The following is a 16802-nucleotide window of genomic DNA, read 5'->3' as shown; positions in this document are numbered from 1 at the left end:
CCCAGGTCCTCTGGGAGAAGCACTTCCTCTCTATAACCCCCTTAAGCCTGAATACCCGATGGGGAGGGGTGCAGCTCCTTGCCTTGCCAGAGCAGATCCAGGGGAAAAGATCTGGCATCAGAAAGAATTCCTGAAAAATCTGTGAAACCTGCTCTACTAAGAGTTTTTTCACTCATAAGTTAAGGGTCTGAGCAAGAAACCCTGAAGTTTCTGCAAACTCCCTTCCTGACAAACAAGACTGTGACTCAGACTAAGCCCTCAGATTTCTCTGAAATGTTATCTACTGTTTGATCCTTTCGGCCTGTATTTCTGTGTATCACAACCCAATAGAAGCCCCGGGAGGAAGGGGCTCAAAGCCCTTTCCCTTTGAGGGATCAGCCACTTCTTCTCCCCAAGCAAATCATGTCTTGGGAGTGTTTACTTTCATCCGTGGTGGAAGAGGGGACTTGCAGGAAAAGTCACCCCCACCTTGTTCCAAAATAAAATGATTTTATCTGTGTGGTGTGTATTCTTTCTGAGATGTTCTTTTTCTGAAACATATGTATTAAAGTTCTATTCTGTTCCAGGAACTATCTCAGGAACTGGAAATACAGTTGGGAGCATTTTCTGCTGTTATGTCATTTATGTTATAGAGAAATAAGAAAATCAATTCTAAATAAACAAATGTGGGTATGAAAGGGAAACTAGAAACAGCCTAAAAATCTGTTCATCTTATACAGTAGGCAGCAAAAGATTTATTTATTTGTGAAAGTGATGAATTACATAATATAAATTTAAGCATTTACTTAAAAATATAAACACATCCACCACTCGAGTTAAAAATGAGCCTATACTTCTACACAGAGTAAAAAAATGGAAGAAGAGAAATTAGAAAAGACAATATAAAAATAGCCAAAAATACTACATGTACAATTATGTAAAATTTAAAAATAGATTAAGGCAAATATACATACTTACAGTATAAGTCTGAATTAAATAAAGTCATCTCTTAAAAGAGAAAAAACAGCATTTCCACTTGGATTATAGAAACAAAATCAAGTTTATGCTATCCTTCAGACACACCTAAAACCAAGGAATCAAGGAGCTGCAGGTTAATATATGTTATGTCCTGTTGTTGTTTATCATCTTTGACTGATGAGCAAGCTTCCCCATCTTCTTCCCTCCACCCACAATCCTACACCCTCAAGTGTGGGGAGGGGAGAGGAGGAGAGGTATATTTAATGTAAGGCAGGCTCAGGAATGCTCTGCCTCTTTGTTATTAGTCTAGAATTTGAGTCTTTGCCTGTGGGATCCATAAATTAAGAAACAACTTGACTGGGGTCAATGATGCAGAACCATGATTTTGGACCTATTATACTACTTGTCATGTGATGAAGACCAGCTAAAATTATGACAAATAAAACCAAAAAGGGACAAAGAGTGATTGAAGTTGGGTGTAAGAAAATACTGGCTACACTGAAACTTAGTTCAGTCATCAAGGTTCCATTGTTACAGTGTCTTCCTCATTCCTTTCAGTTATATTAGTTTTTTGGGCAACAAATTTCCTTTTATTCTCTAACTAGTTAGACTTGTTTGGGGACTTGCAAATGCAGGAGTCTTGACCAATATCCTAAGCATATGATAATTTGTTAGATATTTATAATAGATACTATATATGTAAAAATAGTGAACTCTTTTACCTTTGACTTGGAAGGTTTAGGCTTACACTATGATTCAGGGAAAAATTTTGGCCTTACATGCATGTGTGAGAAAAGAAGGAAGAAAGACAAAAAGTTCAGTGATTCAAACATCTATCTCAAGAATTTAAAAGGAAAAAAATCCCAGCAAATTTAAATTTAAAAAAGGTGGAAGAAAAATGATAACCATAAAGGCAGCAATCAATTAAATAGAATCAAACACACAAAAGGACTGTAAAATGAAGAACTTCCTGGCAAGTCTGATCAATACCATTTTCCCGGAGAGAAGACTGACTTTTCCTTATGGCCTGAAAAACTTCTGCAGGCAAATAATCCTCAGTCCAAACATGGGTTGAGATGGTTACATGCTACATTCCTTCTGGCAGCTGGTCTACTTCTGGTTCACCCTCATCCCCTGGGGCTCACAGCAGAAGCCTACAGTTTTTCTAGAGGCCTTTCTCTTTCTCAGACTTCTGACGCCTCTCCCCAGTCCCGTGAGACCTCTAAAACTCTACTTAGTTTATTATCTTTTCTGCCACCAATTTACTTTCAGAATCAGCAATTGCTTAACGGGGAAAAGGAGCCGCAAGGTTGGTGTTAACCTCTCTTTTCTTCTATTCTTTGCCTGACACATTCTCACTGAGGCTCTCAAAGACACAAAAATATATTTTGTCCGGTTCATTGAATTATTCTCAGCATGAACATTAATCTCAAATCTAGCCTATTATGATTGAGTGTAAGACCCCATCTAAGTAAATTTGGGTCCGATTAAATAGAAATAACATTGCAGTCCATCTCCATAGGAGTGAGGAATTAAGAAACCACTTGAGAATTTTTCCTATTGGAAGAACTGTATTTCCCTATTTTACATTGTGGTAGCTCTTTATGGAGCCAAAGATGGCATTGATATGGCTATCTTCTAATTCTGACAGTGCCTCTATCTCGATATTTCATGATTTCAGTGCTTTTTCTGTTTCTCTGAAATTACCCCAGTGTCTGCCCTTGCTCCACTCTATCTGTCACCAGTCTGTCAGTCTGCATTCTTCTGAGCACAGTCCTGACACTGTATTATAACCAGCCCTGGACAAGAGGTGAACATAAAATCTGTTGAACACAATGTTCTTTGGCTGTTTTTTATTGAAGATTGTCTTGCCTAGTTTCTTCTTTACATTTAAAAGTAGGTAACAGTGCCAGCGGGGAGGGAGCAGGAAGATTATGGGGGAAAGAAGGGGAAGGGTCAAGTCAAGGAACATGTATAAAGGACCCACAGACAGACAAAAGGGTGGAGGATTGAAAGTGGAAGGTGGGGGGGGGTGTAAATAGGGCAGGGGAGAGTAATGGGGCAGAAATGGGAACAACCACAATTGAACAATGATTTTAAAAAAGTAGGGCCCTGGATGATGTGGCTCAGCAGACTGAGTGCTGGCCTGCCAACGAAAGGGTTTCTGGTTCCATTCCCAGATCAGGGCACAAGCCTGGGTTGCTGGCCAGATGCCCAGTAGGGGTTCCACAAGGGGCAACCACACATTGATGTTTCTCTCCCTCTGTCTTCTTCTCTTCACCTCTGTCTAAAAATAAATAAAATATTTTTTAAAATATAGGTAATTGATGGAATGATGCCTGAGGGCTTAGACTGGCTACTTTTTATTAACCTCATATGAGGCATTCTGGCAATTTTTTTGCAACTTTATGGAACTTATTTGCAACTTTATGGAAATTTTGGAGCTAACTGAAATTTCCACACAACAGGAAAAAAGTCTCTTCATTGGCTCTTACTAAGTTTGGCTTAAATATCTGATGAATTCATTAATCTGAGACTTTAGAAGATAGTGTAAAAGCCTGAACATTATGAAAAAATTCTATTTAGACATGACATTTAGTAAATATAGTCATAGAAGCTAAATGAACTATGCATTTATTATACAGACCTGATCCTATTTGACTTCCACTTCCCTCTTATGCTGAGAATTGGCGTTGCTGCGGAATGTGGTTAGGGCTGTGATTCTTTACCTTTTCCAACAAAGAAATAATCAGAGCTAAAAAGAATGAGCAAATATCCCAAGAATTTTGTATTACATTTAAATCATATGCTGTTTGTTTTTAATAAAAAGAAAAATAAGTAGTCCTTCACTCCATACTACCCAATGTTTGAATAAAATTGTCTCACCAGAAAGAGTGGTGTGTTTGTTTGGTGCCTTAGTGACCCTCTTCTATGCCCCAGAGTGATTGTTCTTTTTGGAAACAGACTCTAATCAACCAATCATTCTTGTGTGCTTGGGTAGAGGGTGACATTCTTGTGTGACCCCACATAAATATCAAATCATTTAGTTTTTACAAAAAATTGTATATAAGAAAACTGAAGCACAGAGATGTTTGCTGCCAACAGAGTACACAGCAAGCCCTAAGTCCCAGGAGGCAGCCTGACCCCGTATCGTCTGTTGTCAGCTCCCGTGTTCCAGGGCCCCTGCCCTGGCACTGGTCCTTACTGCCCTGCTGTTTTGTACACCGCCCTTCATGGTGCCATGATATTTTTGATATGTATATAAGATTTTCAGACTTTTACTGCATTTGGTCATCCTTTATTTTTAATAGTGTGCATTCTTATTTTACAAGACACAGTACAAACACATTCTTTGGTAACACCTAAACTTAACCACTCTTTCTTTGGTGTATCCATTGTATTCTGCACACACTTCTGTCATAACAACTGAAACAATTTATATTTGTAATATACTTGGTGTCACCTCACTAGACTGTAAGATCTTTGATTTCTAGAGCCATGTCTAACTTAATGTTATGGTCCCTATACCCTGCATTGCATCTGATACCTTCAAAGTACTCAACCCATGCCCTATCATTAAATGTTTCAAATGTGCTTGACCCCTATCTGGACCACATCTCCCTACACTCTTGTTTCTGCTCTCTTTGCTCTCCGTGTCACGGCATTCTCTTATTCCACCGCCCTCCAAAGGTAAGATTATAGACGACCAACTGCAGTCATATTAATCATTGCATAATGACCTTGTACCTCTCAAATGGTCTCCTCCTTGAGCCTACAGGCCTTGGTGTTGTTGGTCAGCAGTTTGTCTAGTGCGACCATGCCTACTCTTCTCAATATATCTGTTACATTGGTCCTTTGTCGTGTTCAAGGAATGTACATTGACAGCACCGCTCTGTCTTCTGGGTGTGGAATCTCCACACAAAGATGCTTGTCTCCATGCCACAAATGGGAGGAAAATTTGTCTATGTTCTGTATCATCAGTAATTAGGAAACGGGTCCTCAGCAGACGCTGAATCTGCCATGCTTTGATCTTAGCCTTCCAGCCTCCAGAAGTGTGAGAAATAAATTTGTTATTTAAGGCACCTAAACTATGGCATTTTATTATGGCAACTCTGGCATACTAATCCAGAACTTGTAGTTTTGTATCATTTATCTCCTGTTTATAACATATTGTTTCTAAGAATTATTTACATCTTCCATCTGCATAACTTGTCCTTGCAATAGGAAGTCAGCCTACACTTCTTTACTTTATTGAAAGTATCAGGACAATGCAAACAACAAAAACTTAATGAATACTTAATATGTTAATTACTTGGAGTAACATTTATTTTACAGGTAAAAAAGTTTGATTAGTTCACTAAACCAGCAAGTGAAATAATTCATATGCATTTAATTGCATGTAAATATATAAATATATTACACTGATATATTTTATCTTTAATAGAGAATGAGAAAGGAAAATGAACAGCATACTTTCATATTCATACTTTAGACAATGAAGATGAAGAAATGAAGCAGCGAAAGATAAAAAGTAATTTTCCTTTTAAAAATGGCTATAATTTGTATTGGTTCATTCCTTAGCTCCAGCAAGACCGTGTTATTATAGGTTTTGAAGAACAACAGTGTATCAGCTTCTAGACCACTGGAACACTATTCATTGCAGAAAAAGTGCAATTTTCAATGAATTTCTGAGAAAACAGTACACTAATTTTAATAACAAATTTTACTGAAAAACAGTAAGTATTGTACTGTCTATAACAAAAGGAAAAACACATCATTTGAGCTCCTCGGGACTGAACCAAATCATTCCTTTAACATTGTTGAATAATTTGGGGATACAGAGACAAAGTAACATTAATCAACATAGGATACCTAAAACACCATAAGCCATTCATTTTAAGGTAAATAATGACATTAATTAATAGCTAGAACTGATGTTTTTGATGAACATATATAAATAAGCTAATAAAAATAGTGCTACTGATTTAATTTGAAGCTTAAGTTACTCAATTATGCACGTATATAAGAATACCTATATTTCTTTTTTTTGTTCACTTAGACTAATTTTTTTATGCACCCCGATGTTCATAGCAGCACAATTTACGAATACCTATATTTCTTAAAAAGAAATATACCCCTACAGCAAGATCAGGCATGGCAGACATGACACTGGACATTTTTAATGTTGCTAATTTAAATTTAATGTGTTGGAAACATAAATTAAGAAAAGGATTTTAATGAGTCAATCAATCCCCTGAAATATTTAACAAAATTTTATGCAGGTGATTGTGTTTTTATACATGCACACATACTGAAAAAAGGCTCATAGTTCTCATCTGAATTTCCAAAGCATCTGTAAATCAAAAATTATTTTTAAATGAAAGTAAAGAGTGTAGGAAACAAGAAGTTATTTCTTATTAAATAGAAATATATTAACAATGTTAATGCTTTGAATCTAGTTCATTACATTGAACACTGATCGTAATACTACTCACAAGGAAAAAAAAATTTCTCAGGGCTAAGCTTTGTTTTGAGCACATTCTATACATCACTTAATTTAACTTGGTACCACACTGGAAAATAAGCATTATCATCCTCACAATACAATTGACAATATCACAACTAAGAACAGTGAGATTTGTCCAGAGTCATATAACAATGAATAAAAGAAATTGGTATTCATTTCTGGTTATAAACACCATTTTCTTGCCAGGAATATGGTAGGCACTTAATAAAAGTGAGCTGAATTAAATAAAAATCTTGACACAAAGAATGTACGATAAATGATAGAAATTTAATATATTTACTTTTTATTAAAGTCATTTAAGTAAATAAATCGTAATATTCCTTTGAGCTATCTCCATCCCATAAATGTTTTTTTCTCTAATAATTTAAAAAAATATGAGATAGGTGATCTCTTTTTAATTTTTGCTTATTTTTCCAAAAAATGACAAACTTCATTTATATGCCTAGCATTTTATTGTGGAATCAGGAATAAAGAAGATACTGCCTTTATCTTTTAGGAACTCACATTCAAACAAACAAGAGAACTGAACAAGAAACAACTTTAAAATAAAGAAAACAAATAGCTGAGGAAAACCCTGGCTGGTGTAGCTCAGTGGATTGAGCACGGGCCCATGAAACAAAGGGTCACTCGTTTGATTCCCAGTCAGGTCACAATCTTGGGTTGCAGGCCAGGTGGCCAGTAGGGGACACATGAGAGGCAACCACACATTAATGTTTCTCTCCCACTCTTTCTCTTTCCCTTCCCCTCTCTCTGAAAATAAATAAATAAAACATTTTTAAAAAAGAAAACAAATAGTTTTAGCTACAGTGGTCAAGGAAGTCCTATTTCTTTTTATTAACTAAAATTAAATTTTATTTTATTTTATTTTTTTTTAATTTTTTTCTTTTACTGCAAGTCATGTTTTTTTTTTAAATATTTTATTTACTTATCTTTAGAGGGGAAGGGAAGGAGAGAGGAAGAGAAACATCAATGTATGGNAAAAGAAAACAAATAGTTTTAGCTACAGTGGTCAAGGAAGTCCTATTTCTTTTTATTATCTAAAATTAAATTTTAAATTCTACTAAACATACCAAATTTTTTCTTCAACTTCTAAGAAATAATATTTTTAACAGAGGACTTTGAACGCATAAAGTCTAAAATTATCCCATAAAAATGTATTCAATAATTTAGATAGAAATGAGCTGTAGAGTTCATTTCATCTAATCTCTTCTTTTTGAAAATAAGGAAACTGGGTTCCTCAATAGTTACATTACTTTAGGTATCTTGAGAATATTTTTAGAATCTTTACATAAAAATTAGAGATTACTTTAAAGTCATTTAATACTTTGTCCTCTTTTGTCTATGACAAAAATGAAGACCCAGAAAGTGAGAATAAATAATTCTCTATAAATTTGGTCTAACCTGAAGAACTTTTCTGAGTGTCTTCACTCTGATGAACATAAGTCAAAGTTTGATATATTGTGTATATGCATGTGTCTGTATAGTTTATCCAGAAAGTATCCAGCCATGTACTATGAAAAATGGAGACATATATTGAGGAAGATACAAGAATATGTAGTATGTACACTGTACATAGGACAGTGACTCCTCAGTCTCCTTTGAAGTAGGCACCATGGGACCTCACACAGCTCTCCCAATTGCCATTAGCTAACCCGTCGTATTTGCTTAAATTTCAACACTGGTCTGAAATCTCTTCTCTTTCAAAGGTGATTTTAGTTTGGGGAAAATACAGGAGTCATAGGGCACCAAATCTGGGCTGTAGTGGGATGAGTCACTTGGGTGATTTCATGTTTCACCAAAATACTCAGCAGGAGATGATGAATAAGAGGGCACATTGTCTTGATAAAGCTGCCATTCACCAGCTGCCATAGCTGAGACCTTCTGAATCATCAAATAGTTTCTGCAGAGGAATATTCAAGCTTAATACAAAATTTGATGCAGATTCATTGTTCTACTTGCTCAGTCATTTTGAATGCAATGGCCATACAGTACACATGCTCACTCAGTGTCTACCATCCCCACTGACTAGTACAGTGAAGTCATCATTGTTCATACACACACATTCCAGTCCACTCTCCTTGGCTGCCAGGTTACATCAACATCACACAAGCTGTTCTCATTATATTAATAATGGCTCAACTTTTTCCAGGCAGACCTACTATATTTAATAAATGTTGCAAATAGATAGACTATTAAATATTGAAATGATAAAAATTTCCTTGAAAGTTAGGATTTAAAACTAAAAGGGTCAAAATTTTCATAATGATAAATGTTTCAGAGTGGTTTTTATCTCAAGTACAAAAAATAAATTTAATACCTTTTATATAATTTTTTGTTATTATGTTTCATATTCTATTTTCACTTGGGTTTATAGAAACGTTGCTCAAAGTAAATTTTTATGTAGTTAATGTACTTTACATATGTACATTTACAATGAGTAATCTTAACCATTTATTGATTGTCTGCTATGGATTCTATTTCTAAGCCAATGCTGTTTGTATTTTTTCTTTGATAGAAACCTTCACAATATTGAATAATGAATGTGGGGGAACAAATATAAACATTTTCTTTACTTAACATTCAACACAGTAATTGATGAAAGTCATAAATTAGAACAAATATTGGCAAATAATGTTTAAATATTGGGCAAATTATACATACATACATACACATACACATTTTTAAAATTAAATTTATTGGAATGACATTAGTTCACATACACTTTTATATATAAATTTTCTTTACCTACCAATTTTGGATCGCATTTCCATTCAACTGCTTTGGTTTGAGAAAATTATCATTAAATGATATCAGAATAATGAAGCATGAAGAAGCTTTATGTAAATAATAATATAAAAGAAACCATTTTATTTTCTTTTGAATTAGTGTTCTAAGTTCCTTTGGATACATTTCCAGAAGTGTAATAACTGGTTCAAAAAGCAGCTTCATTTTTAATATTTTGAGGTATCTCCACACTGCTTTCCACAGTGGCTGCACCAGTCTGCATTCCCACCAACGGTGAAAAGCATTCCCCTTTCTCCTCATCCTCTCAGCAATTGCTGGATGTTGATTTATTGATAATAGCCATTCTGACAGATGTGAGATGGCATCTCATTGCAGCTTTAATTTGCATTTCTTTGATGATTAGTGACATTGAGCATCTTTTCATAAGTCTATTGATCATTTATCTGTATGTCCTCTTTGGACAAGTGTCAATTCAGGTCCTTTGTTCATTTTTTAACTGGGTTGTTTGTTTTTTGGCATTGAGTTTTGCAAATTCTTTATAAATTTTGGATACCGACCACTTATCAGATATTTAAGCACCCAATGTTCATTGCAGTGTTATTTACAGTTACCAAGATGTGGAAGCAATCCGAGTGTCCCTAAAATGAGTGGATAAAATAGTTATGGGACATTTACACAACGCAATATAACTTGACCACAAAACAAAACAAAATTTTACCTTTTGGGACAATAAGAATGGGCCTGTCCTGCTAAGTGAGATAAGCCAGTCAGAGAAAGACTAATACCATATGATTTCACTCATATGTGGAATTGAATGAACAAACTCAACTAACAGGTAAAATGGGGACAGATTCATAGATGGCAAGCAAGATGACAGCAAGTGGAGGGAGGTTAAAGGAAGGAAAAAGAACTCATGGACATGGACAACAGTATGGCGATTGCTGGGGGAAAGGTGTTGGTGTGAGGGGACTAAATGGTAATAGAAAAAAATGCAGCGAAGAGGAAAGAAACTGTAAAAAAAGGAGCTGAAGTTGCCAAGCCAAAGAGCCTGACTTATAAGTCTTATGTCTCAACCTGATTGTTACCACACAGCAAAATAACCTTCGGTCTGGACCTAAGCAACATCATTCCCTGAAACCTGTTTGCAAATATGACAAGGAAGCAGTTATTATGACACTAGACTTATAACTACTTGCCAAAAAATGTAAAAGCATGGTTTAGAATTAACATCACTATGTTTTGTTATCTGCATCAATAGAAATGCCTTCCTTTTGTTGGCTTAATTGTTACCTTTCTCTTTGTCATAAATACCCATTACCTTTGTCTCCAAATCAGAACATTATTTGGGATCTGCCTGAATTAATGATTCTTGAAAAGCTATTCTTTAATATCAAATCAATCTTATCTGCCTCTCAATATGAAAGGCTTTTTAAAAATAAATTTTTGGTTGGCATTAAAATGTCAAAAGAACAGTTTTTTGGTAGAGTCTATAGGATTTTCCATGTACACTATCATGTCATCTGCAAACAATGACAGTTTTGTTTCCTTCTTTCTGATTTGAATGCCTTTTATTTCCTTTTCTTGTCTGATTGCTGTGGCTAGAACTTCCAATACTATATTGAATAGAAGTGGTGAAAGTGGACAACCTTGTCTTGTTCCCGATCTTAGTGGAAAAGCTTTTAGTTTTTGTCCATTGAGTATGATGTTGGCTGTAGGTTTTTCATATATGGCCTTTATTATATTGAGGAATGCTCCCTCTATTCCCACTTTGCTGAGTACCTTTATCATAAATGGGTGTTGTACCTTATCAAAAGCTTTTTCCGCATCTATTGATATGATCATGTGGTTTTNCCTAATGACACTGAAATACAGAACGTGCTGACAGGGTCCAGAGGGGAGAGGGGAGAGAAGCACAGAGTAAAAGGGGATGGACTCACATGAATAAGTATGAAGGACACATGGACAATAACTAAGATGGGGGCGGAGATGGGAGGGGGTGGGGAGCACTGGGGGGGTGCAGGGCTGGGAATACAAGAAAGAAAACTGTACTTGAACAAAAGTTAAATAAAAAAATAAAATAAAATGTCAAAAGAAGGTGGGAGGCAAAGCTTAACTGTAATCAATAACAGTTCAAAGGGCCCAGGATGGCAAAAGAGTAAGTGGAAGCTACACTTACCTCCTCCCAGGATCAAACTGGAATTACAACGAAATTACTTAAAAAATCATCCTGAATAACCAACTGAAGACTAGCTGAAGAGAAACCTTATAACCATGGACTTATGGAAAAACCACTGCAATACAATGTCCCTTGTAGGGAGGAGATGCAAGAGGGCTGGCTGGAGTCCCACAGGCAGCAGCTGAAGTCCTAGAGGAATATTTCAGCAGCCAGTGGATTCCCTCTGAGAAGTGTGGGATCTAAACCCCAAGCTGCGCTCCCTCACTTATAATGCCACAACTGGGAGAGGAACCCAAATATCATATGACTATGAAAAGCAACAGTGTTTCCGCCTACCAGGGAAAGATAGCTAAAGCCTCTTAAAGGGCCAATGTGTAAAATTTTATTTGCAGCCATTTACCCTGGGTTCTGGTAGAGGAAGGGTAATGTGGACTAAACATGCATAAAGAGAGTTCAATGATGATGGCTTTGGGGAGAGAATTGAAGGAACAGCTGCCAGGATCCATGTGCTGAGTCATTCCCCATACATGAGGAGCCAGATCTCTTAGGCTGACTACTCCCCTCCAGGGAGTATCAGCCTTAGGGAAAGCGATAATCCCACGAGCAGGAATTACTCTGCCCCACCCTGTGGAGCTTAAACCCTATTGCTGAGTAGTACTGCTGAAAGACTCACTCTTTAACCCTAATAGAAAGCTTCTAGGCAGAGCTGGATCTGTGGGACCTCTGAGACTTTAGCTGACCCTCCCCCCAAGCCCAGTGCTGTTAAAAGCCAGCTTGGTTCTTTCTGCACACAAACTAACCCAGCAAAAGGAGCCACAAACTGTAGATCACTGATAGCTCCAAACAAGTTACACAGGGCCAGTCAGAGGCAGGGTTTGACTTAGGCCTACATCAGAGTCTTGCAGATGTATCTAATACATAGAAACAAACACAAAGAGACAGCCAAATGAAAAGACAAACAAACAAAAAAAAAACAGGCTCCAAATGAAAGAAGAGAATAACTAGATGAAATGAAGACAAGCAATATAGCAAATAGAAAGTTTTAGAGAAATTATTATAAGGATACTCAACAGCATGAAAAAGGACATAGAAACCATAAGAAAAAGACCAATCAGAAAAAAAAGAATGCAATATCTGAAATAAATAATACACTGGAAGGAATAAACAGTAGGTTAGATGAAGCAGATAATTGAATCAGTGATTTGGAAGACAAGGTAGAAAAAGACACACAAGCAGAGCTGCAAGAAGGAAAGAGGATCAAAATAAAATTTTTTTTAAATGAGGAGAACTTAAGAAACCTTTGGGACAATATGAAATGTAACAATATCCACATCATGGGAATACCAGAAGAAGAGAGTGAGCAAGGGATCAAGAACTTATTTAATGACTGAAAACTTCCCTAATCTGGTTAAAGGAAAAGACATGCAAATCCAGGAAGTTTAGAGTCCCAAACAAGTTGGACCTAAGGGAGCCTATATCAATACACATCATAATTAAAATGGAAAGGTTAGCCCTAACTGGTGTGGCTCCATGGATTTAGCGCTGGCCTGAGATCCAAAGGGTAGCTAATTTGATTCCTTGTCAGGGCACGTGATTGTGTTGCTGGCCAGGTCTCCAGTAGTGGGCTCTGGAGAGGCAATACAATCACACATTGATGTTTTTCTCTCTCTCTTTCTCCCCCACTTCACCTCTCTCTAAAGATAAATAAGTAAAATCTTTTAAAAATATATCAAGGCTTAAAGACAAGGAGAGAACATTAAAGGCCATAAGAGAAAAGCAGATAGTTTCATACAAGGGAGCACCAATTACACTGTCATCCGATGACTCAGCAGAAACATTTCAGGCCAGAGGGAGTGGCATGAAATATTCAATGTGATGAAAAGCAAGGACTTACAACCAAAGCCACTTTGCCCAGCATGGCTACCATTTAAAATCAAAGAAGAAATAAGGATCTTCCCAGACAAGAAAAAGCTAAAAGAGTTTGTTAACCCCAAACCAGTACTGAAACAAATGTTAAAGGGCTTGCTTCAAGAAAAAGAGGGGAAAAAAATAGTCTAACAATAAAATGGCACTACATACAAATCTATCAATAATCACCTTAAATGTAAATGGCTTAAATGCTCTGACCAAAAAACAGAGGGTAGCTGAACAGGTAAGAAAACAAGACCCATATATATGCTTCCTCTAAGAGACCCATCTCAGATCAAAAGACACACACAGACTAAAAGGGATGGAAGAAGATATTTTATTCAAATAGAAAAAAAAAATCTGGGGTAGCAGGACTTCTATCCAACAAAATAGACTTTAAAACCAAAGCTACAGGAAGAGACAAAGGACACTACACAATGATAAAGGGAACAATTCAACAAGAGGATATAACCCTAGTAAACATTTATGCATCCAACAGAGTAGCACCTAAACATGTAAAGCAAATCTTATTGGACATAAAGGAAAAGACTGACAGAAATACAGCATAGCTGAGATTTTAATACTCCCATTGACTTCACTGGATAGAAATTCCAGGCAGAAAATCAACAAGGAGATAGTGGCCTTAAATGCCACACTAGATCAAATAGATTTATGATATCTTTACAGTATGTTACCCCAAAGCAGCAAGTACACATGGAACATTTTTTAGGATAGACCACATGTAAGGACACAAACGAGTCTCAATAAATTTAAGAAGATTGAAATTATATCAAGCATCTTCTTAGACCACAGTGGTATGAAACTATAAATCAATCACAAAAACAACACTGAAAAAACACACAAAGACACAAAACCAAAATAATATGTTATTAAACAATAAATAGGTCAACAATGAAATTAAGAGAGAAATCAAAAGATATCTTGAAACAAATGAAAATGAGGATACAACAATCCAAAGTGTGTGGAACACTGGGAAAGCAATTCTAGGAGGGAAATTCACAGTCTTACAGGCTTATCAAAAAAAGAAAAGAAAAAACTCAAATAAATTATCTAACTTTAAACTTAAAGGAACTTGAAAAAGAACAATAAACCAAACCCAAAGTGAGTAAAAGGAAGGAAATAATAAAAATTAGAGAAGAAATTAGAATAGAGTCTAAAAAAATGATACAGAAATAATCAATGAATCCAAGAGCCAGTTCTTTGAAAAGATAAACAAGATTGACAAACCTTCAACTGGACTCATTAAAAAAAAAAAAGAGAAAGGACCCAAAAAATAAAACCAGAAGTGAAAGAGGAGAAATAACAACTGTCACCAAAGAAATACAAAGCATTATAAGAAAATGCTATAAACAATTATGCCAACAAACTGGACATCCTGGATGAAATGGATAAATTCCTAGAATCATATGATTTTCCAAAAATAAACCAGGAAGACTCAGAAAACCTGAATAGACAGATTACACCTAATGAAATTGAAGCAGTGAAAAAAAAAACAACCTCCCAACAAAAGCTCTGGAATGGTGGCATCACAGGTGAATTTTACCAAATATTCTGAGAACTAATACCTGTCCTCCTCAAACTATTCCATAAAATGCAAGAGGAGGTTAGGTTCCCAAACTTATGTTATGAGTCTGGCATTATCCTAATTCTAAAACCAGATTAAGACTCTACAAAGGATGAAAATTATCAGCCAATATCCCCGATGAACATAAACGCTAAAATCTTCAACAAAATATCAGCAAACTGAATACAGCAATACATCAGAAAGATCATACAACGTGATCAAGTGGGATTTAATTAGGAATGCAAGATTGATATAACATTCACAAACCAATGAATATGATTCACCACATAAACAAAATGAAGAATAAAAACTACATGATCATATCAATAAATGCAGAGAAAGCTTCTGATAAAATCCAGCACCTATATATGATCTCAGCTTTCAGCAAAGCGGGAATTGAGGAAACATACCTAAATATAATAATGGCCATATATGGCAAACACGCTTCCAGCATAGTACTCAATGTCAATAACTACAAGCATTCCCTTTAAGATTGGGAACAAGACTGGGATGTCCGCTTTTACCTCTCTTACTCAACATAGCACTGGAAGTCCTAGCCAAGGCTATCAGACCAGAAGAAGAAATAAAAGGCATCCAAATTGGAAAGAAGATGTAAAACTATCTTTGTTTGCAGGTGATATGATAATGTACATAGAGAACCTCAAAGATTCCACCAAGAAACTACCAAAAATGATCAATTAATTTAGGAAAGTAACAGAATACAAAATTAACATCCAGAAATCAGTTGCAGTTTTATATGCCAATAACAAACTAATAGAAAAGGAAATTAAGAGAATAATTCCATTCACAATTACTTCAAAAAACAATAAAATACCAAGGAGTAAATCTAACCAAGGATATAAAAGACCGGTACTCAAAAATTATAAGACACCAAAGAAAGAAATAGAAGACATGAATAAGTGGAAGCACATACTGTGTTCATGGATAGAAAGAATTAACATCATTAAAATATCCATATTATCCAAAGCAACCTGTATATCTAATGCAATTCCTATCAACATTCTAATGACATATTCCACAGAACTAGAACAAATATTTTAAAAATTTATATGGAACCACAAAAGGCCCTACACAGCAACAGTGATTCTGAGAAAGAAGAACAAAGTTGGATAAATCACACTACCTATTATCAAACTATACTGCAAGGCCATAGTACATAAAAAACTTGATACTGGCATAAAAATAGACACTTAGATCAATGGAACAGAATGGAGAACCTCGAAATAAACTCACACTTTCAGGGTCAATTAATATTCAACAGAGGAAGCAAGCACATACAATGGACTAAGTGTAGTTTATACAATGAATGGTGTTGGGAAAATTGGGCAGTTACATGCAGAAAAATGAAACTAGACCACTTTCTTACACCACACACAATAATAAATTCAAAATTGATCAAAGACTTAAATGTTAGGCCCAAGATCATAAAAATTGTAGCAGAAAACATGGGCAGCAAAATCTCAGACATCGCTTCTAGAATTATCAGATATACTTCCCAAGACAAGGGAAACAAAAGAAAAAATAAACAAATGGGACTTCATCAAACTAAAAGAAACAACATAGGAAATAATCAACAAAATAAAAAGACAACCCATGAAATGGGAGAATATACCCACTGATACATCTGATAAGGGGTTAATACCCAAAATTTATGAAGAACTTACAAAACTCAGCACCAAAAATCAAACAACCCAATGAAAAAAATGGGCAAAGAGCCCTGGCTGGTGTAGCTCAGTGAATTAAGTGCAGGCCTGAGAACCAGATGATCTCGGTTTGATTCCCAGTCAGGGCACATGCCTGGGTTGCAAGCCAGTTCTCAGCAGGGGACTCACAAGAGGCAACCATACATTGATGTTTCTCTCCATTTCTCCTTCCCTTCTCCT

Source organism: Sturnira hondurensis, unplaced genomic scaffold, assembly GCF_014824575.4.
Source record: "Sturnira hondurensis isolate 20B ecotype Veracruz unplaced genomic scaffold, ASM1482457v3 Scaffold0016535, whole genome shotgun sequence".
Classification (NCBI taxonomy): Eukaryota; Metazoa; Chordata; class Mammalia; order Chiroptera; family Phyllostomidae; genus Sturnira; species Sturnira hondurensis.
This window is presented reverse-complemented; position numbering follows the sequence as displayed.